A 23,166-nucleotide genomic window follows, 5' to 3' on the forward strand; every position below is an offset into this window, starting at 1 on the left:
CTAGTTATTTTTTTAGGTTCACCGCCATTTTTTTATAGCGCTAGGTACCCCAATATACTACCCAATAATGGTTTTAACATCCTGATTGCCCCTAGTTAACCCTTTCACCCCCTTTTTCCAGTGTCACTAAGCGATCATTTTTCTGATCGCTGCATCAGTGTCGCTACTGTCGCTAGATAGCTAGTTATTTTTTTAGGTTCACCGCCAGGTTTTTATAGCGCTAGGTACCCCGATATACTACCCAATAATGGTTTTAACCCCCTGATTGCCCCTAGTTAACCCTTTCACCCCCTTTTGCCACTGTCACTAAGCGATCATTTTTCTGATCGCTGCATTAGTGTCGCTACTGTCGCTAGGTAGCTAGTTATTTTTTTAGGTTCACCGCCAGGTTTTTATAGCGCTAGGTACCCCGATATACTACCCAATAATGGTTTTAACCCCCTGATTGCCCCTAGTTAACCCTTTCACCAGCGATCACAGTATAAGTGTCACTGGTGACGCTGGTTAGCCAGTTAGTTATTTAGGTTCCCCGTCAGGTTTTTATATAGCGCCAGGGACCCCCATATGCTACCTAATAAAAATTTGAACTCCCTGATTGCCCCTAGTTAACCCTTTCACCACTGATCACCGTATAAGTGTTACGGGTGACTCTGGTTAGTTTGCTTTTTATAGCATCAGGGCACCCACCATTTATTACCCAATAAAGGTTTAACCCCCTGATCACCCGGCGGGTGATATCAATTAGGTTTTAGGGTCAGGGTCTGCGTCGCCCCAGGCAGCGCTAGGTTAGTGCCAGTACCGCTAACACCCGCGCGCAAAGCATACACCTCCTTTAGTGGTATAGAATCTGAACAGATCAATATCTGATCTGATCAGATCTATACTAGCGTCCCCAGCAGTTCAGGGTTCCAAAAAAACGCATTGTTAGCGGGATCAGCCCAGATACCTGCTAGCACCTTGCCCCTCTGCCCAGCCCACCCAAGTGCAGTATCGATCGATCACTGTCACTTACAAAACACTAAACACATAACTGCAGCAATCGCAGAGTCAGGCCTGATCCCTGCGATCGCTAACAGTTTTTTTGGTAGAATTTTATATTTAAATCCGGAAGGCAGTGCTTGGTTTTCGGGGTCCCGTACGTGGCTAGGCTCCCAAAAAGTCCCCCACATGTGGTATCCCCGTACTCGGGAGAAGCAGCAGAATTTATTTTAGGGTGTAATTTGACTTATGCCCATAGCATGTGTGAGCAATATATCATTTAGTGACAACTTTGTGCAAAAAAAAAAAAGTTTGTAATATTCCCGCAACTTTTGGCAAAATATAAAATATTCCATGGACTCAACATGCCTCTCAGTAAATAGCTTGGGGTGTCTACTTTCCAAAATGGGGTCATTTTGGGGGGTTTTGTGCTATTTTGGCATTTTATGGCCTTCGAAACTGTGATAGATAGTGAGGAGTTAAATCAAAAATTTGCACCCTTAGAAATCCTGAAGGTGGTGATTGGTTTTCAGGGTGCCGTGCGCGACTAGACTCCCAAAAAGTCCCACACATGTGGTATCTCCATACTCGGGAGAAGTAGCGAAATATATTTTAGGGTGCAATTCCACATATAACCATGGCATGTGTGAGCAATATATCATTTAGTGACAACTTTTTGTAAAAAAAAATTTTTTTTTTATTTTTTGTCATTATTCAATCCCTTGGGACAAAAAAAAATATTCAATGGTCTCAACATGGCCCTCAGCAAATAGCTTGGGGTGTCTACTTTCCAAAATGGGGTCATTTGGGGGGGTTTTGTGCCATCTTGGCATTTTATGGCCTTCAAAACTGTGATAGGTAGTGATAGGTAGTGAGGAGTAAAATAAAAAATGTATGCCCTTAGAAATCCTGAAGGCGGTGCTTGGATTTCGGGGTCCCGTACGCGGCTAGGCTCCCAAAAAGTCCCACACATGTGGTATCCCCGTACTCAGGAGAAGCAGCAGAATGTATTTTGGGGTGTCATTTCACATATGCCCATAGCATGTGTGAGCAATATATCATTTAGTGACAACTTTGTGCAAAAAAAAAAAAAGTTTGTAATATTCCCGCAACTTGTGGCAAAATATAAAATATTCCATGGACTCAACATGCCTCTCAGTAAATAGCTTGGGATGTCTTCTTTCCAAAATGGGGTCATTTTGGGGGGTTTTGTGCTATTTTGCCATTTTATGGCATTCGAAACTGTGATAGGTAGTGAGGAGTGAAATCAAAAATTTGCACCCTTAGAAATCCTGAAGGTGGTGATTGGATTTCGGGGTGCCGTGCGCAACTAGACTCCCAAAAAGCCCCACACAAGTGGTATCCCCATACTCGGGAGAAGTAGCGGAATATATTTTGGGGTGCAATTCCACATATAACCATGGCATGTGTGAGCAATATATCATTTAGTGACAACTTTTTGTAAATTTTTTTTTTTTTTGTCATTATTCAATCACTTAGGACAAAAAAAATAAATATTCAATGGGCTTTATGATAGATAAATAGATAGATAAAAACCTTCTGAAGAAGACCCTCAAGAGGGTCGAAACGCATAAAGGGTCCATATTATCCATCCTTTATTGCAATTACAGTTACAATAAGGTTTAAGTGTCACTAACATTGCATGCACATGTAACATTATACATTTTAATTTATTCAGTGGAGCTCAGTCCCTGACCATCGTGTTGCCTGTCTGATCCTCTTTTTTTATTAATAAAATATTTATATTACTTATTACCCGCTCTATGTCGGTATTTATTATACACAATTATTAACATTCACAGGTAATCTTTGCTGTAAAAAACCCCATTCTGGGGATATTCTTTCTTTTTTTGTTTTCAATGCACTAGGGGTGATCAGCGCCCTCTGACCCTTTATTGGGGTGTTACTGTCCATTTTCTCTAGTTTTCAAAAACCGGGTGGTTAAACACCCTTCCCCATCCAGTAACACAAGAGGTCTGGGACATGAGCTCTACTTGGTGTACTAATATCTGAATTTGGCATTCATGGCCAATTGTTGATTGATTGATTGATTGATTTTTGTCACTTGCAAATATGAATAGTTTTCAAGGTGATGATTGGAATAACTTAATGTCCAGCTATGAGACTGAGTTCGAGAATGGTGATCGAGCCGAGACAGAAATTCCTACTCTTTTTTCTAAATTTACCAAAGTACTAGAAAAGAAGTCAGCACTTTTTTGGCATATCAAATCCTTCGAGAGATACATTGAAAACAATATTAACCCCAACCAGTCTGCCATATTCTGTACATTTATAAGTAGATATTCTTTTCATGTATACCCAGATTACCTGTACAATGATACACCAGTTATTAGATGTTTTTTGTTATATTCCCGACATATCGCTTTGTAATTTTAATGTTTTTTTATATTTTATGCTTGGAAGTCTGGTTGTATCTCCCCTCTCCTTCCTCCAGATGGCGCCACTATTTTCCTCTATCTGTAGCATACAGGGCGGACTCCTTTAATATGGCTTCCCGGCCAGCAGAGGGGATTGGCATTTGCGCGCGCATGCCCCTCCCCGATCCTCCCGGGGGACAAATGGGTAGGTGCCACCCGCCCCCCCGGGATAACTTGTCTGTTCGGCGGCATTCCGGGACAGTATCGGACGCAGTGCCTCACCGCGCACGTGCGTCATGCGCGTGCAACGTGACGCACTGACGTCACGCCGGTGCGACGCTACTGAGTACCTTTCCGCCATTTTGGGAAGGTCACTTCCGGAACGCCGAGGGGACCACATCCGGTCGGCCAATATGGCGACCATCGGGCGGACGGATAGACAGTTGGGATCACTAATGGGAAGTAAGTCAACTCAGCTGGCTCAATTATGTATGGGGTGCTCATATACCACCCCTAGGCATTAGCAACCTATCCTATTTCTTGACAGGACACCATTTGCATTGACCTCATACGAAGGGTAAGCCACTGGTTCACCTTATTGGAATTTCTTTTACTATCCTATACACAGCCTTACCTGCAGGAGTTCAATGTTACCCTATGTTTTCTTTCAGACCAAGGGCTCCTTGTACTCTGCGGCCATGCAAGACTGAGAGGGGCTATATTATAAAGTCTACAAGCTTTTTTACCACTTTTCTCAATACTGTCTTTCTGGGCTTTGACAACAAATGAGCATTCACCTGTTACTACTTACAGGTACATACACATTGTTCTATCCTATATTCACTTTACTCACATTGGGATGTGCTGAATCCCTTTGTCACCTTTGGCTGTGATGTGACTCCGTTCTATGGCGTTTTCTTCACCTATTTCTAATTTTCTCTTTTTTTCACGTGTTGTTGTAGCATGTTATTATGGTTCTCACGGATGCACCCACACTTATGGGTATTCAACTGCTCTTTAGTCTATCTTTTTCACCCCACCATTAGCACTTCATCTTTAACCAGTATACTTTACTGCATACTTATATATCCCTTCGTATTTGGATGCACTCCCTGCCCTTTTCTATAGAAGTGGCATCCCTGTAATAGGGATCCTTCTACATATACATATCTCATACTCCTTTTTTTTTTTTTTCTTCTTACATCTTATTCTTCATTATAGGTTGCTCCCCTTGATCCCAGTCTACCTATACCCATACCTTCCTCCACTATATCTTGTATTGGAGACGGTAACAGCGGTGTGATCCCTTGCAAGCCATTATTTGTTGGACTCCGGTTTCCCGCTCCCTCTTTTGGTTGAGCATAGCGACTTTTTTCAGCCATAGAGGTTTAGAGGGCACATCTTCGAATGACATGGGAGAAGTGTTGGACTCCATGCTCTAAAGAGGACTTTCTATGTGGATTATATAGGTATTTATTCACGATGTTTACTAATTACTTACTAACCATATAACCATGCAATGTTTGATGTATACTCTGCTTACAGCAGATTACTTTTAGTGTATCACAGTATACTATGTATGGATATATATTTATGTTTGTCTTTCTTTTTATGATAGATAAAAACCTTCTGAAGAAGACCCTCAAGAGGGTCGAAACGCGTAAAGGGTCCATATTATCCATCCTTTATTGCAATTACAGTTACAATAAGGTTTAAGTGTCACTAACATTGCATGCACATGTAACATTATACATTTTAATTTATTCAGTGGAGCTCAGTCCCTGACCATCGTGTTGCCTGTCTGATCCTCTTTTTTTATTAATAAAATATTTATATTACTTATTACCCGCTCTATGTCGGTATTTATTATACACAATTATTAACATTCACAGGTAATCTTTGCTGTAAAAAACCCCATTCTGGGGATATTCTTTCTTTTTTTGTTTTCAATGGGCTCAACATACCCATCAGCAATTTCCTTGGGGTGTCTACTTTCCAAAATGGGGTCATTTGGGGGGGGGGTTTGTACTACCCTGCCATTTTAGCACCTCAAGAAATGAGATAGGCAGTCATAAATTAAAAGCTGTGTAAATTCCAGAAAGTGTACTCTAGTTTGTAGACGCTATAACTTTTGCGCAAACCAAAAAATATACGCTTATTGACATTTTCGCAAAAAAAAAAAAATCGCAGAGGCAATCAAATACCATCAAAAGAAAGCTCTATTTGTGGGAAGAAAAGGACGCAAATTTCGTTTGGGTGCAATATTGCATGACCGCGCAATTACCAGTTAAAGCAGCGCAGTGCGAAATTGGAAAAAGACCTCTGGTCCTTAAGGTGTTTATTGGTCCGGGGCTGAAGTGGTTAATGTGATTTAGTTTCTAAATTTTATATGTGCACTTATTGCTTTATGCTCATATTTATGTATTCACTTATCATTTACTTGTGTTATCCCATACATGTAGGTGCTGCAGCTCACTTGAAGTGATAAATTGAGTTTATTAACCATTAGCTTTGTATCACTTTTTTTATTTTATTGATATATATGGGGGTTTTCGCTCAATGGTAGTGCTTGTCAGTGAGTTCAGTCCACTCCAGAAGTGTTCTGTAAGGGCTTGCTAGCCCAGTTTTATTAATAAAACAGAAAAATTCATACAGAGAATCAACTTCCCACGCAGAGGTTTCAAGGTTCAGCATACTGGGCCAGCTGGTTACTGGTAAGACCCTGACAGTGGGTTGGAGACTCCTTCCCTTCCAAAGCATTTCGGAGTCTCCAGCCCCTGGTTCAAGAATTTCAAAACCAGGAGAGAAATGAAAACTCACCTTTCTCAACTCAGAATTTACATTTAGAAACCCCGCATTCTGCATATGTTCAAACTCTGTTCTATTTCTCCTACATTTTCTAAAGCCTGGTGACAGATGCATCTCTGTCCTCTTGATCTGGCTTTTTTTTAAATCACAATCTGGCTTATGCACTAAGACATATTTTAAAAGCACTGATAGGAATGGATATATACCCTTTTACAAGTTGTCACCACTCTAGATGGAAAACAGCTATACCGAAAGGGCAATTCGTTAGGATTAGAAGGAACTGTGACCTGATGGAGGATTTCATAAAACAAACTGATGTGTTAATAGGAAAACTGGTGGACAAGGGATACAACATTGAAAAATTTATAAATACCAGAGATGAAGTAGGGAGGATAGATAGACCATCCCTTCTAGAAGATAGAGCCAGGGATGGAGGCAACCAGGAAAGGGTCTTCATCACGGGCTTTAGTAGCCAATACAGAAAATTGGAGGGGATTATTAAAAAGAACTGGCCAATCCTTAGAAGGAATCCGATAATAGGCAAAGTCCTACCTAGCAATTTATATATAAGAGAGGCCCCAACCTTAGACTAAAGATGGTGCATAACATCCCTGATCCTCCCAAGAAAACCACCACATTTTTAGATCTCATAGGCTTCTTTGCATTCCAGGCATTCCAGGCTGGTTGAAGGACCTCCTCATAACAGAAGATCTTGTCTTCAGTTCTTCAACACAAACCAACTCTTCTGCTTAGCAAAGGTTATCTCATCACCCCCCAAAAGAGGGATACACAAAGCTTATTTAAAAAAAAATTCTAACCAACTCAGCTAACCCCTGTTCTCCCACGCAGCAGTGATTCAGCAACTCTGCTCCTCCTGTGCCCCCCTCCTAACAGTGACTTATAACAATGGACTAGAGATATCAGCCAGACCTCTACCTGTAGCCTCTTATTATGTGAAGGACAGAAGTTGCACACGGTGATTGTTTCACTCTTTTTAAAGAGGAAGTAAACCCTGATGAGTTTACTTCCTCTTTGATTCCCTGCATGCGCACGGGAGCCGCCACTCATGGCATATCGCCATTGACAGCGGCACGCTCAGCGCGCCTGCGCGCCGCTGTCTACAGCGCATGCGCGTAGACAGCGGTGCCTGTCTTTCGGCAAACATCTCCTAAACCGTGTAGGTTTAGGAGATATTTCTTGGACCTACAGGTAAGCCTTAATCTAGGCTTACCTGTAGGTCAAAGTGGTTTGTAAGGGTTTACAACCACTTTAATGGCGAAACAACTTGACCTAAATCACAGAGATTTTTCAGCATGTTGGAAATGCAGTGTGACCCATAACAAGTGTTTTTGCCCTCAGAGAAGCTTGCTATCACCTCCATTATGTATTGTTCTGATGCTGGTGGACCAGCAAGCCTACCCTATTTTACATGTGATTCATGATTTGCTAGACTTTTAAATTGTTATTTTGACTAGGGATAAGGTTTAGGTTTGCTGCTATCATGGGTTTTGGAGGAAACCCGGAATGAGCAAAGTTCACAACTTGTGAGATTTTGGCTGAAAACTTTGCACATTCACCACCAAAAATAAGGAACAACCTATATTGCAGTGCATAGCCTGCAGTCAAGGGAGCCAAAAATGTGATAATATATATATAAGATTGCCCAAGGACTTATGAAGAATAGCTGCCGGGTGTCCCAGATCCTATGAGACAGTCTCCACAGGTTTTGCCTTGTTATCCTGCAGGTTTTCTTTTTTAATAAACCCGGTTCCCTTTCTATGAAGGACTTACAGCAGCTACAGTGTACTGCCAGCACTTGCTGAAGGTGTTAGGGAAAGCTGACAATTCTGTGTAGGGAGACATATTGCTTTTATTTATTTAATTATTCATTTATTGATTTTTGTATTTATTTATTTGTTTATTTATTTATTCGTTTTTAACTTTGGCATTGGTTCATGCCACACATAGCTTGCCAATAAGCCCTAAAAATGACCAGAATTGAACAAGATTCCCCAGGCATAAACTTTAATGTTGTTTACTGCAAAGCTTGTAAATGTCCAGCAAGATTCTTGAAACTAAACTCAGACATATTTTCTCATCCCTACATCTGACAGCGTGTATCAAACTTTTTTCTTTTTATGTGATAGATACACACACCTGCAGGGTTCATAGGTAACAGGTCCACACATGGGCGCAGCAGAAATGCAGTTGTCCATTGATATGTGGACCTGCACTATCATCCGTAGTACCTTGCAGAAATCTCAGAGATGAGCAATGTTCTGTGAATACCCATGGGAGGCCAGCAAACTCACCAAGTAGCTGTAGTGATGCAGATTCATATCTATTAGTAAAGTAAAACAACTAGTCAACACAAAAACAAGAATAAACCCCATTCACACCTAAATTATTTGAAACACATTTTTTGAAGTGCTTCAATGTCAAGATTCCCATGATATTTAATGTCACCTGACTATCATGTTGCTTGAGGGGTGTGGCTTGAAGTTTGAAAAAGTACATGTGTTTCTTTGGGCAGAGTCGCATGTTTTTGGCCCCATAGGCTTCAATTGGGAGCTGCTGAAAATCACCTGAAAACGTGATTTGTTGCCTCTCTTTCTCCTTGTAACTAAATTACCATTGGCTAAAACTCATGAATAAGCACTGAGATATGCAAAACACATCAACTTTTTTTCAGTACCCACAGTGTCTGTTGGAAGTTGCTTTCAAATTATACCCAATTAAGGTAGCTGGTAATTAAGGTAAATATTTTTGGATTACGACTGCCCAGATTGTTTATTCTATATGGCTTCAGCAAAGTGAACTGAGCTTGCACCTAAGTGAGAGGTATGTGAAGCTAAATGTTGGCAGGCTTACCTGGATCAGCATTACACTGTCTGACATAGAATGTACAGAGAAGAGATCACCAAACCAACACTTAAAAGTCCAAATATATCTAATTGACCATAGTCATCCAAAAAAACAAGACACAGCATTTAATCATTTTGAAGGTCCCCCTTCACCAGGGCTTTAGATCAATACTAGAAGAGTGGTGCTTAGAATCTAACATATACTTCAATGAAGATGCTTTTATGAAAATCAAAGCTGTTATACCAGCTTCTGGAGAAACCTTGACGTTCATGAGATATCTTCAACATCATATCTTTTAACCACCTTCAGACCGGACCATTTTGCTGGTAAATGACCAGAGGTCTTTTTACAATTTGGCACTGCGCTGCTTTAACTGGTAATTGCGTGGTCATGCAATGTTGTACCCAAACAAAATTTGCGTCCTTTTCTTCCCACAAATAGAGCTTTCTTTTGATGGTATTTGATTGCCTCTGCGATTTTTATTTTTTGTGATATAAACGTAAAAAGACCGCAAATTTTGAAAAAAAATGATATTTTCTACTTTTTGTTATTAGAAAAATCCAATAAACTCAATTTTAGTCATACATTTAGGCCAAAATGTATTCAGCCACATGTCTTTGGTAAAAAAAAAGTCAATAATTGTATATTTATTGGTTTGCGCAAAAGTTGTCACATCTACAAACTAAGGAATTTACGCAGCTTTTAGTTTACGACTGCCTATCTCATTTCTTGAGGTGCTAAAATGGCAGGGCAGTACAAAACCCCCCCAAATGACCCCATTTTGGAAAGTAGACACCCTAAGGAAATTGATAAGTGGCATGTTGAGCCCATTGAATATTTTATTTTTTAGCCTCAAGCGATTGAATAATGACAAAAAATAAATTTTTTTTTTTTTTTTTTACACAAAGTTGTCACTAAATGATATATTGCTCACACATGCTATGGGCATATGTGAAATGACACCCCAAAATAAATTCTGCTGCTTCTCCTGAGTACGGGGATACCACATATGTGGGACTTTTTGGGAGCCTAGCCGCGTACGGGGCCCCGAAAACCAAGCACCGCCTTCAGGCTTTCTAAGGGCGTAAATTTTTGATTTCACTTCTCACTACCTATTACAGTTTTGAAGGCCATAAAATGCCAAGATGGCACAAAACCCCCACAAATGACCCCATTTTAGAAAGTAGACACCCCAAGCTATTTGCTGAGAGGCATTTTGAGTCCATGGAATATTTTATATTTTGCCACAAGTTGCGGGAAAATTACAAACTTTAATTTTTTTTTATTTTTTTTTCACAAAGTTGTCACTAAATGATATATTGCTCACACATGCTATGGGCATATGTGAAATGACACCCCAAAATAAATTCTGCTGCTTCTCCTGAGTACGGGGATACCACATATGTGGGACTTTTTGGGAGCCTAGCCACGTACGGGGCCCCGAAAACCAAGAACCGCCTTCAGGTTTTCTAAGGGCGTAAATATTTGACTTCACTCCTCACTACCTATTACAGTTTTGAAGGCCATAAAATGCCAAGATGGCACAAAACCCCCACAAATGACCCCATTTTAGAAAGTAGACACCCCAAGCTATTTGCTGAGAGGCATGTTGAGTCCATTGAATATTTTATATTTTGCCACAAGTTGCGGGAATATTACAAACTTTTTTTTTTTCACAAATTTGTTACTAAATGATATATTGCTCACGTATGCCATGGGCATATGTGAAATGACACCCCAAAATAAATTCTGCTGCTTCTCCTGAGTACGGGGATACCACATATGTGGGACTTTTTGGGAGCCTAGCCGCGTACGGAGCCCCGAAAACCAAGCACCGCCTTCAGGCTTTCTAAGGGCGTTACAGTTTTGAAGGCCATAAAATGCCAAGATGGCACAACCCCCCCCCAAATGACCCCATTTTGGAAAGTAGACACCCCTAAATTTAGGGGTACACTAGTGAGACTAGGTAATAAATGGCGGGTGCCCTGAAACTATAAAAAAAATAACTAACCAACCAGCGTCACCTGTAACAGTTATATGGTGATCACTGGTGAAAGGGTTAACTAGGGGGCAATCAGGGGGCTTTATGCGGTAGTATATGGGGGTCCCTGGCGCTATAAAAAGCTGCGGCGAACCTAAATACCTACCTGCCTAACTAGCGTCACCTGTGACACTAATACAGTGATCAGAAAAACGATCGCTTATTAGGCTGGGTTCACACTGGAGCGATGTGGGAACGCCACGAATGCGCGGCGGGTTCCCGCATCACATGCCTCCCGGCGGCAGTTCACACTGCACTATGCGAACTGCTGGGAGTGTCAGTGAAATGTTAATGACACCCCCAGATCAGTTCGCATATCGCAGTGCGATCTGCAAACTCGGATCGCATGGTGTGAACACCCATGCGATCCGATTCTGCTGCGGACCAAAAAAAGGGTCCCGTGCGAATTTGCGGCGGGTGCAGCGGGTGCGACACGAATTCAGCCATACTATCTGTATGGCTGAACTCGAATCGCACAGAGATCGGATGTGATTTGCACTGCAGTGCGGTGCGAATCACATCCGTTCTCATAAACCGCTGCAATGTGAACCCAGCCTTAGTGACACTGGCGACGGGGGGTGATCACGGGGTTAAACCTTTATTGGGGGGGTTAGGGGGGTACCTTAGAACTAAAGGGGGCTAACCCTAACTGCCCTAACAGTTATTACAGTCACAAATGACACCCGCCGGGTGATCAGGGGGTTAAACCTTTATTAGGTAATAAATGGCGGGTGCCCTGAAACTATAAAAAAATAACTAACCAACCAGCGTCACCTGTAACAGTTATATGGTGATCACTGGTGAAAGGGTTAACTAGGGGGAAATCAGGGGGCTTTATGCGGTAGTATATGGGGGTCCCTGGCGCTATAAAAAGCTCCGGCGAACCTAAACACCTACCTGCCTAACTAGCGTCACCTGTGACACTAATACAGCGATCAGAAAAATGATCGCTTATTAGGCTGGGTTCACACTGGAGCGATGCGGGAACGCCATGAATCCGCGGCGGGTTCCCGCATCGCATGCCTCCCGGCGGCAGTTCACACTGCCCTATGCGAACTGCTGGGAGTGTCAGTGAAATGTTAATGACACCCCCAGATCAGTTCGCATATCGCAGTGCGATCTGCAAACTCGGATCGCATGGTGTGAACACCCATGCGATCCGATTCTGCTGCGGGCCAAAAAAAGGGTCCCGTGCGAATTTGCGGCGGGTGCGGCGGGTGCGACACGAATTCAGCCATACTATCTGTATGGCTGAACTCGAATCGCACAGAGATCGGATGTGATTTGCACTGCAGTGCGGTGCGAATCACATTCGTTCTCATAAACCGCTGCAATGTGAACCCAGCCTTAGTGACACTGGCGAGGGGGGGTGATCACGGGGTTAAACCTTTATTGGGGGGTTAGGGGGGCACATTAGAACTAAAGGGGGCTAACCCTAACTGCCCTAACAGTTATTACAGTCACAAATGACACCAATGCAAAAAAAAAAAAAAAAGCAATTGGTGTCACTGTGACTGGGGGGGCAGGGGTAATTGGGGGGTGATCGGGGGGTAAAGGGGGGGTGTGAGTGTGCCTGGCATGTTCTACTGTGTAGTGTAGTGCTTGTGCAACTCACCGATGTTCTCTCCTCGGTGCCGGAACGAAAAATACCGACACGGAGGAGAGAATACATCACTTCCTCTCCTGTGTTTACATTACATTACGCATCCATCTTCTTGGTGGGGTCTCGCAGCTCCGCCGCTGTCATTCGGCGAAGCCGCGATGATGTCACTCCCACGCATGCGCACGGGAGCCAACACACGCGGCAGCTCCGTCGTTGAGAATGCCGCGCTCAGTAGACAGCGGTGTCTGTTTTCGAGCAAATATCTCCTAAACCATATAGGTTTAGGAGATATTTCTTGGACCTACAGGTAAGCCTTAATCTAGGCTTACCTGTAGGTCAAAGTGGTTTGTAAGGGTTTACAACCACTTTAAGTTGTAAATTAACTCAATGTATGGGGAACAGGTTAGAATAAATAGTGGTTTGAGCATAAATGAGCATACAGAAGGTAGGTTCAGACACAGTCGATTATACAGTATAATCATGTGTCAAGGTACCTTAGAATTGAGTTCTGTACTATTAGACTGGGATTAACGCATGAATCAGTAAAGTCAGCAATAAACAGTGCATAAACAATGGTGTAGTGGTTAGCACTTTCACCTAGCAGCAAAAAGGTTTGCTGGTTCAAATCCTGACCACTACACCATCTGCCTGGAGTTTGCATGTTCTCCATGTGCCTGCATGGGTTTCCTCCAGGTAAACTAATTTCCTCCTACACTCTAAACACATGCTGGTAGGTTAATCAGATCCTGTCTAAATTGGCCCTAGTATATGTATGAATGTGTGTTAGTGGCTTGAGGTTGTAAGCTCCTTGAGGGTAGGCACTGATGTGAATGTACAATGTATATGTAAAGCACAAGTTAAGATGTTACTTCCAGTTTCCCTGTGCCAGAAGGAAACTGGAAGTGATGTCAGAAGCTCAGTGGAGTGCACGGCCCTAGCGGAGCTGGTGGGTAAGGCTGCAAAATAGTTGAATTGCAAGCGCCATGCTTGGCGCTCGTAGTTCACTCAGCTGTGTTAGGAAAGCGAATGACTCTTTGCTTTCCTAACACTGAACTGCCTGTCCGCCAATCAGATGCTCAGGTCTGTTACCTGAAATGACAGGTGCTGCTATTGGATGCCTATCAGGAGGCAAGAGACGTATGAAGGACCCCGCCCGTCGCCGTCACCCGCTGCCCCACAGACACAGGGCAAGTGGCGGGCGAGTGGGTGGGGGGCACACTGGCAGCGTTTGATGGACACACTGGAAGCATATGATAGGCAGTTTGGTACACTGGCAGCATATAATGGGCACAGTGGCAGCGTTTGGCACAGTAGCTGCGTTTGATGGCACAGTGGCTACATTTGATGGCATAGTGGCTGCATTTGATGGCATAGTGGCTGCATTTGATGGCACAGTGGCTGCGTTTGATGGCACAGTGGCTGTATTCTAAGCCATGCACCTGGCTACAAACTGTTTATTCAGACACTCCTGAAATAAGTTTACTTGAACTTTTAAATACTGGTTTGGAATGATCTTCTATGTACATTCTAGGGCAGCATGATGTCCCTGTTCATCCCTGCACATGGGTGTTCCTTTACTATATCCTTCAAGCAGTGGATTGGAGTGATCACCCTTGTACCCATAGTGTTTGAATGATACAGACTTGCTGAGAATGTCTTGTAACTGCCTGAAGTCCCCATCCACTCATTAACTCCTTGAGCCCTCATTATACCAGTTAGTCTCAGCAAGCTCAGAATCCTGGGGTGTGATATTCAACCAAATGGAGTAATAAGGACTGCTAAACCAAAATAATCTATTCTTCTATGCCAGTCAAAATTCTGTACATTTTTAATTTCAAATTTCCTTTTCCAAAATCCAACTCTTATCCCAGGGAAAGGTCACTTCCGTAAAAAACAATCTGCCCAGGCTTTGCTTCCTCATCTAGCAGTCAAAACATATCCATATTTGAGAAATGTAATGTGAGATTTCCGCTCGTTCTAAAAGAAAGAGAATTAAACAGTAGAGCTGGGGAAAATGACTTTCATATTCTCGTACTGCCGTGTGCATTGCCATCTTGATGATTCTGTTGCTGTGAAGAAAATATATTGCCTCTGCCAGAATTTTGTCTTCTGGTACTTTGTCACTCATAAGTTATTGTAAAATTCAGAAAACAGAGCAAAACGGTGTTTTCATACCAGCTAACGTCATCTTATCAATAAAAAGAAGAGCGTAAAGGGCAAGTTCACACAGCTAAATGGAAAACATGCTGTATTTACATACAATTTGCCCAAAAAATGATAAAGAATAACTGTCAGAAGTCCCAGATCCTACAGGACAATCCCCATGGGTTTTAATGTGTTGTTTTATCAGAGAATCTAGGGCACCCCTAAGTATGGCACCTTTCCTGGGAAAGATATCAGCCTGATCATCTCCTTCCAATGAGTGACATTGGCAAAAAAGTTAAATTTTTCCCGACAAGGTGGAAACCTTAAACATTCTCTAAGCCAGAAAATGCTGGGAACCTTTGGACTAGGAGGGAAACACAACCAATTGGGGCTTTCATGTTAGGACTATATCTTCTGGGCTAAAACTGCACCACTCATGGTATGCTGCAGTGAGAACTGGTGGTCATGAATAAAAATGGATGTTGTCGCAAAATATGTCTAAAGCCAAAACTATTTTCAATTTGGATAGAGTAGGGAATGTTTAAATCTCCGGACCCCAATGTTGGACAGAAGGAGAATGTGGTTTTTTGCTTTAGTACATGGCTGAACCTGTCTCTACATATAGAAAATACTGCAATCATATTGGCCACATTGAGCCCAAATCTGATGGGTAAGTGAATACCGTACATTATCCTGTGTTGGTTTCCCTCTCCTGGACCTACAAGGTTGCAAGCACAATGCTTGTTTTTAAAAATATCTGACACTTATACATTGGCCTGAGAAAGTGAACCTTGTTCATAAAACATATAGAAAAATGTTAAGCGTCTCACTAAGTGAAACAATATAATACCAAAAATATTGGGACACCTGCCTTTACACACACATGAACTTTAATGGCATCCCAGTCTAAGCCCTTGTACACACGATCGGAGATTCCGACGGAATGTGTCCGATCGGAGCGTTTTGCCGGATATTCCGACTGTGTGTGGTATGCATCGGACTGTTTCCGTCGGAATATCCGTCGGACCACATTTTCCAACTTGCCGGAAATATTTTCCGACAAAATGCTCCGATCGGACATACTCCGATCATGTGTAGAGAATTCCGATCGACAAAGTGCCACGCATGCTCAGATCAAATTCCTGCATCAAAGCTATTGGCCACTAGCCTGAACGTAGTCCCATCGTAACGAAATTACCTCATCACGTTCTGAAAGATCGGATTTTCCGACAACTTTGTCCGACCGTGTGTATGCAACAGTTTCAGACAAGATCCGTCGGACAAAATCCGATGGACAAAATCCCACGGATTTGGTTGTTGGAATCTCCGACCATGTGTACAAGGGCTTAGGCTGTAGGGTTCAATATTGAGTTGACCAACCCTTTGCAGCTGTAACAGCTTCAACTCTTCTGGGAAGGCTGTCCACAAGGTTAGGAGTGTGGCTTTGGGAAGAATGGTTAAACATTCCCATAGACACACTCCTAAACCTTGTGGACGGCCTTCCCAGAAGAGTTAAAGCTGTTCTATCTGCAAAGGGTGGGCCAACTCAATATTGAATCCGAAGGACTAAGACTGGGATGCCATTAAAGTTCATGTGTGGTAGATGTTTCAATACTTTTGGTACTATCGTGTATATTGAACAACATTGGTGGGGGTTGTGTTGTCAGAATAAAGTGCTATGTCCTTAGAGATACCACCATACCTTAGGGTAAATGTCTCACAACATCTCCAGGTGCTATGATGTTATAATTCATCCTACTTACAATGTTTATGGAATAGGGGGAAAGGGGGGAGGGGGTGAGGAGTACGATCATTCTAATTGATGCGTCATGTAATGGGAGAGTGGTCCAAGATGGGAGGAGGTCTAGGAAGAGGGGAGGGGAGTCAGCACCTTGAATTGAAAGAAAAAAAAAGGGGAAAATGTTGAATGGGGGGGGGGGGGGGGGTGAAGGAAGGAGGAGTAGAAATTGGGCTGGAACAAGGAAGTAAAAGGCAGGACAAATAAAAGTTTTCAGGTTATTGTGATAAGTGGCACCTGTGGGTACAAACAAACTGTGCAGGTTTAAATAAAGTTAGATAATACCTTTGATATAGGAGTAAACCATTTACATACCTCCCAAATCCTGACTGGAAAACTCCCAGAGATGGTGCCCCTTCATCCCGTCTTGTTGTTGGGACATTGCTTCAAACCAGAGTCTAGCAGACATCCAGGGAGCCCCGTAATGATCCGCCCCAAAGGGGAGGGGTAATGGAGGGGCGGGCATGACCTGGTGCCTTAGGAACCAGGAAGATAGTAGAGGGAGTGGTAGGTTAGGAAACAGAAGGGGAGGAGCGGTATAAAAGGGGGGCGGAGCTATAGCGGGAGCCAGTGCACGAGGATATTCGTCGGAGGAGGCAGCTTTTATCACTGCTCCTCCACGCATCATGGCGGCGGCGCCCACGAGGCCGCGGAAGTGCGGGGAGACGGTGCAGCGTACCAGGCAAGTGGAGGACCTGATGGGGGATGACACGGATGCGGGGGGTAGCGGGGTGCCTGTGCAGCGGGCCCGGTGGTCTCGGCCGCCGGAACGCTTTCGCCGGGCCCCGCCCCTCGGCCACCTCATGAGCATGGGAGCCTGATGGGGGACAGGTCGGTCCCCCAGCTAAGCGGAGGCGGCAGGAATGTCGGGGCACGGGGCGGTCAGCACGCCGCCATCTTTCGGCCCGGCAGCCAGTCACGGGGGGATCCCAGGGAGGGCCCCTGCACCAGCGGGGGATGGAGGGAGGGGGTTCAGAGGGCTGAGGACATTGCGCGGAAGCCGGGGGTGGGGGAAGTGCATGGCGGCGGATGCAGGGAGTCGAGAGGCGGCGCGGGGGGGGCGCCCCGGGTCGGGCACACACCGCCGGTCGGGGGGAGGGTGCCCCCTGTGAAAATGCAACTTTCCGGCTGTCGGAGCGATACGGCCTCCGGGGGGGTCGCCCAGGGGGCTTCCTTTCACGGGTGGACAAGGACGTGGCGGAGCGGTCAGACGGAGAGCTATCCACGGATGAAGAGGTGCGGATCCAGTGGTGGAGAGCGGCGGCGCGGCGTGTTCCTGGTCGGCCCGGTAAGTCGGTGCATACTGTCCTTTCTGATGCTTTGCAGGGGTTGCTGGGGGTGGTTCAGTGTGTGTACAATGGGGCGTTGGTGCCGGCGATGCCGGTGAGTGGGAATGGGAGGGTACAGCGGGTGGCGGGGTCTGGCCCGACTGTGCCGGGGCCCGCGCCTCCAATCCTGGGGCCTATGGAAGGGCTACGGGAATTGGTAGGGAGGTTTGGGTGGCTGTGGTAACGCCGGCGGCGGTGGTGGAGCCTGCGGCACCCACAGGGGATGGGCCGTGGCGCGTGGGGGGGGGGGTCAAGGGCGACAAGGTGGCAGAGGTGGGGTCCGGCCGGTCGGACATGGTTAGGATTGGGGATGCGGCACGATGCGAGAGGTACGTTTGCTTCGAGGGCCTGCTTGGAGCACACCTAAAACCGGAGGGCCGTGGGGAGATATGAAATGCTGAGTATGTGGAGATATTCTCACTCCTCCGTTAGGGGAATTCAACTTAGATCGGGTCAGGCCCACTGACACCAAATAAGATGACGGGGGAAGAGGCATTATAGGCTGATACAGCGGCCGTTGGCGAATTGGTTGCAGGCGTTTGCGACCTGGGCGAGCGTATTTGGTAAAATGAGCCCCCGAACACCGCTCTGCGGGGTTTTTGCTATATGGACGCCGTCGGGGAGGCCCGCCGGGTGTACGGGGGTATTGCATGGCTACGGTACGATGAACAGTACTGGCAGCGGCAGGCGGTATGTCCGGTACTACGGTGGGGTCACAAGGACATCAGCCTCTGGTTGCGGCTGATGTCCTCGGCTCGGGCCCCGTCTCAGTTTTTCTTTTCAGGGGGCCCCGGGGGGTACACCCTCCTGAGGGCTGTTGGCCGGAAAACAGTGGGGAGTGTGCGGGCTGTTCAAAGAGGGCACCTGCAAATTCGGGGGTGCGTGCGGATTCGGGCACGACTGTTCAGGTTGCGGGGGGGCCCGTGCATCGTCCTGGTGCTGTAGGGAGGTAAGACGTGCCGGCGACGCTTCTGACAAGAGGGAGGACGCCGGTTAGGTTGGGAAGGATGCTTCCTTTCCTACGTGAGTTTCCGGATGGGGGGGGGCTGCGCGGCTATGGCCGAGGGTTTCCGGATACCTTGTGACTTGACGGTGGTGCCACTGTGGGCGAGGAACCTCAGGCAGCCCTGCAGCATCCCGCGGTGGTGTACGGCAAGTTGGGTGAGGAGGCAACGATGGGACGCACGGGCCGTCCGTTGCTGGAGAAGCTTCGGGGGGGGGGACCTTGTGGTGTCTCCACTGGGGGTTGTCCCCAAGAAGGAGCCGGACAATTTTCATCTCATACAACACTTGTCTTTTCCCAAGGGGGTTCGGTCAATGACTTCATTGATCCGGAGGTCTGCGCGGTGTCATGTACGTCCTTTGACACGGCTGTCTGGTGGGTACGGCGGTATGGCCGGGGAGCGCTGCTGGAAAAGGGGACATCGAGTAAGCGTCTGGTTGCTACCGGTGCGCCCGGACAGCTTTCAGCTGTTGGGTTGGCGTTGGCGGGGGCGGTTCTGCGTGGACAGGTGTTTGCACGTGGGCTGCTCCGTGTCGTGTTCCGTGTTTGAGCAGTTTAGCTCGTTCGTGGGATGGTGGTGAGGGATGTCTCTGGCCTTGAATCAATCATTCACTATCGAGACGAATTTTCTCGGCATGGGCCCCCGGGCTTCCGCTGTGTGTGCGATCCTCCTTTCTACGTTGCAGCACATCGTGAGCATTTTCGGGGTGCCATTGGCGGCGGGATGAGCAGGGGGCCCGGGGGAGACGGAGGCCCTGGAATACGGGCTGACGTTGGAAGAGCTGGAGGACTTGCTAGGGGGGATTCGTGGGATTTAGGGCCGCCCAAAAAGTACTGTTGAAAAGCTTGCGGTCTTTGCTTAGGAGACTGACCTTTGCGGGACGCATTGTACCTATGGGGTGGGTGTTCTGCCGCCGGCTGGCGGCTGCGATGGCTGGGGTGCATTCACCGACGCACTTCAGTCGCTTGACGAGGGAGCACGGGGATGACTTAGGCGTGTGGCGTGCATGTTTGTCCTCATACAACAGCCGAGAGCTAGGTTTGGCCGGGCCGGTGAGCACTGTCGATGTGGAATGGGTTGCAGATACAGCCGGGTCAACGGGTTATGGCGCGTTGCTTTCGGGGCAAGTGGGTGCGGCGTCATGGCCGGAGGCTGGTTCCCTGGGCAAATTTGGTGCTGCCGGACCTCTTCCCGAGAGTGCTGGCATTGGAGCTGTGGGGGGTGAGTGGCAGGAACTTGGAATTGCGTATTAATTGCGATAACGTGGGGGTGGTGCAGGTGGTGAATCGCATGTCGGCATCCTCCCCCCGGTTATTAGAGTCTTGAGACAGTTAGTCCTTCGGTGCCTGCATTTAAAACGTGTTCTTTTATGCAGTTCACATCCCGGGGGTGTATACTTCCTTGGCTGACTTACTGTCTCGTTTTCGGTGGGACAAGTTCAGGGAACTGGCGGCTGTGGCGGGAGTCCCTTGCCCGGAGTGGATGTGGGTGCTGCCCTGGGAGTCGCCGTGGGAGGGATACAGAGGTACGTAAGTGTGTCTACCTGGTTTGCATACGAAAGGTATGGCAGGGATGGCAGGGGTTAATGGGCTAGGTGTCCTCGGACGGGGATGCCGGCGACTGGCGTTCACTGGTGCTGTATTTTGTGGTACGTACTATGGAAGGCGGGCGCTCTGCGGCCGCGATTGACAAGGAAATGGCAGGCTTGTCTTTCTGATGTTGCTGGGTTCGGAGGATTGGACAAATGGTTTTGGGCAGGACGTATGCTGTGGGGTTTTCGGAAACAGGTAAAACGTGGGGACAGAAGCCGTCCGGTAGGGTTTTATGATTTCGGCGGCCATATGTGCGTAATTGGGAGCAGTTTGCTGGTCATGGTTTGCGGCAATATTGTTTCCGGTGGCTTTTTCCTTATCATTTTATGGGGGTGTTTGGGGAATAGCGGTGTAATGGGGTCGGAATATGCTTTACGCTCCTGCCGCATCGGGGCGGCCGGGTGTGGGTTGGATATACATCGGTGCGTAGGATAGGTCTTTGGGATTCGCGTAGGTTCAGGTCCTACGTGGGGCCGCAGCTGGCGGCCGGTCAATCTCGGTGAGGTGTGGTGCTGAAAAGGTATTGCTCAAAAAAAATAAATAAATAAATAAATAAATAAAAAAAAAAAAAAAAAAAAAAAAATGAAAATAAATGAATAAATTAAAAACATAAATAAATAAATAAATAAATAAAAACGAAAAAATAACAACAAAGTGGTACTCATAGTTTGGATCGTGGGCCACTCTGGTGTTCGCTGGGGGGCCAGGAGAGGAGACATGTGACCGGATGGGAAGCAGCTGGGGATTTCCAGGGGGAAAGCAGGGTTACATTGGTTGGAAATCCTGGACAGGCTGTGGGAGAGGTTGACGGGTGCGGTGGACAGGTATGTGCATTTAGACCGTCCTCCGGATGTGTTGGTTCTCCATGCTGGGGGGACTGACCTGGGGGTCAGGAAGGTTGGGGAACTGCTCGGGGACGTGAAGGCGGATTTTCAAGCGCGGTTCCCGAACACAATGATATTGTGGCCAGACATTGTGGCCCGGACCCAACGGGGGCGGGCTTGGTCAGTGGCAAGTATCCGGATGACGAGGATCCGGTTCAGGTGAATAAGGTGGTGGGGTGGTTTGTGGTCAAGAATGGTGGGTTGGTAATCGGACGCAGGGAACTGGAGACTAAGGTGGGATTGCACCTGAGGGGGATGGGGGTACGTCTCACGGGGGTTGGCATTGCTTTATGTCCCTGGGTTTGCAGGACGGCCTCCAGAAGGCATTGGGGTGTGGGGTTGCCCTCAAGGGTAAGGTGGTCACCCTTTCAGGCTGTGGCGGTATCTTTCTGGTGGTCTTTGACGGTGGCGGTAAACGGAGGTGATCAAAAAGGGGTGGGGGGCTCATCGGTAATATGGGCCCCTCCGGTGTATTCCTGAATGGTGGACGGAATACTGGGATGTTGTGTATTCCTGAACGGTGGACGGAATACTGGGATGTTGTGTATTCCTGAACGGTGGACGGAATACTGGGAGGTTTTTCACTGCAGGAATTGGTTGTCTCTGAGCGGTCACAGCTGGAGGCCGGGTATGTAAAAGGTACCGCAGTGAGGTTGGTGTTTTGGTTTAAAGTGGGTCACCGTCAGAGATCACCAGACTGGAATTTAGTTTAAAAATGTGGTTTATGGTTTGATATATGTTTATATATATTTATATATTTATATATATATCTTTGGAGTGAGTAAAAAGTTTTGGTTGTGTTAATAAAGGCTGTTGTGGCCAGTTTACTCCAAAGAGAAGGTGTGGTTTCATTATTAGTAAGGTTGATAAGAAGGTCGAGGTGGCAGTGGTTAAAAGAAAGGGGACATTTAGGCTACGCAGGTCAAGGGAGCCCCGTAATGATCCGCCCCAAAGGGGAGGGGTAATGGAGGGGCGGGCATGACCTGGTGCCTTAGGAACCAGGAAGATAGTAGAGGGAGTGGTAGGTTAGGAAACAGAAGGGGAGGAGCGGTATAAAAGGGGGGCGGAGCTATAGCGGGAGCCAGTGCACGAGGATATTCGTCGGAGGAGGCAGCTTTCCCACCCTCCCTCCCTACTGTGGGGTTGTTCTTTAGTGCGGGGGTGTTTTTGTATCTGGTTGGTGTTTTGTTTTTGTTTTGTTTTTTCGTTTCTTTTCTTTCTTGCAGGGGCAGATGGCTGGTCGTCACAACAGTGGAAAACGGCCCTTTGGGGGGCTGCAGCGGTATCTTTCTGGTGGTCTTTGACGGTGGCGGTAAACGGAGGTGATCAAAAAGGGGTGGGGGGCTCATCGGTAATATGGGCCCCTCCGGTGTATTCCTGAATGGTGGACGGAATACTGGGATGTTGTGTATTCCTGAACGGTGGACGGAATACTGGGATGTTGTGTATTCCTGAACGGTGGACGGAATACTGGGATGTTGTGTATTCCTGAACGGTGGACGGAATACTGGGATGTTGTGTATTCCTGAACGGTGGACGGAATACTGGGAGGTTTTTCACTGCAGGAATTGGTTGTCTCTGAGCGGTCACAGCTGGAGGCCGGGTATGTAAAAGGTACCGCAGTGAGGTTGGTGTTTTGGTTTAAAGTGGGTCACCGTCAGAGATCACCAGACTGGAATTTAGTTTAAAAATGTGGTTTATGGTTTGATATATGTTTATAT

The sequence above is a fragment of the Lithobates pipiens genome, unplaced genomic scaffold (assembly GCF_037356315.1).
Source record: "Lithobates pipiens isolate NorthernLeopardFrog02 unplaced genomic scaffold, aLitPip1_a1.2 Scaffold_19, whole genome shotgun sequence".
NCBI lineage: Eukaryota > Metazoa > Chordata > Amphibia > Anura > Ranidae > Lithobates > Lithobates pipiens.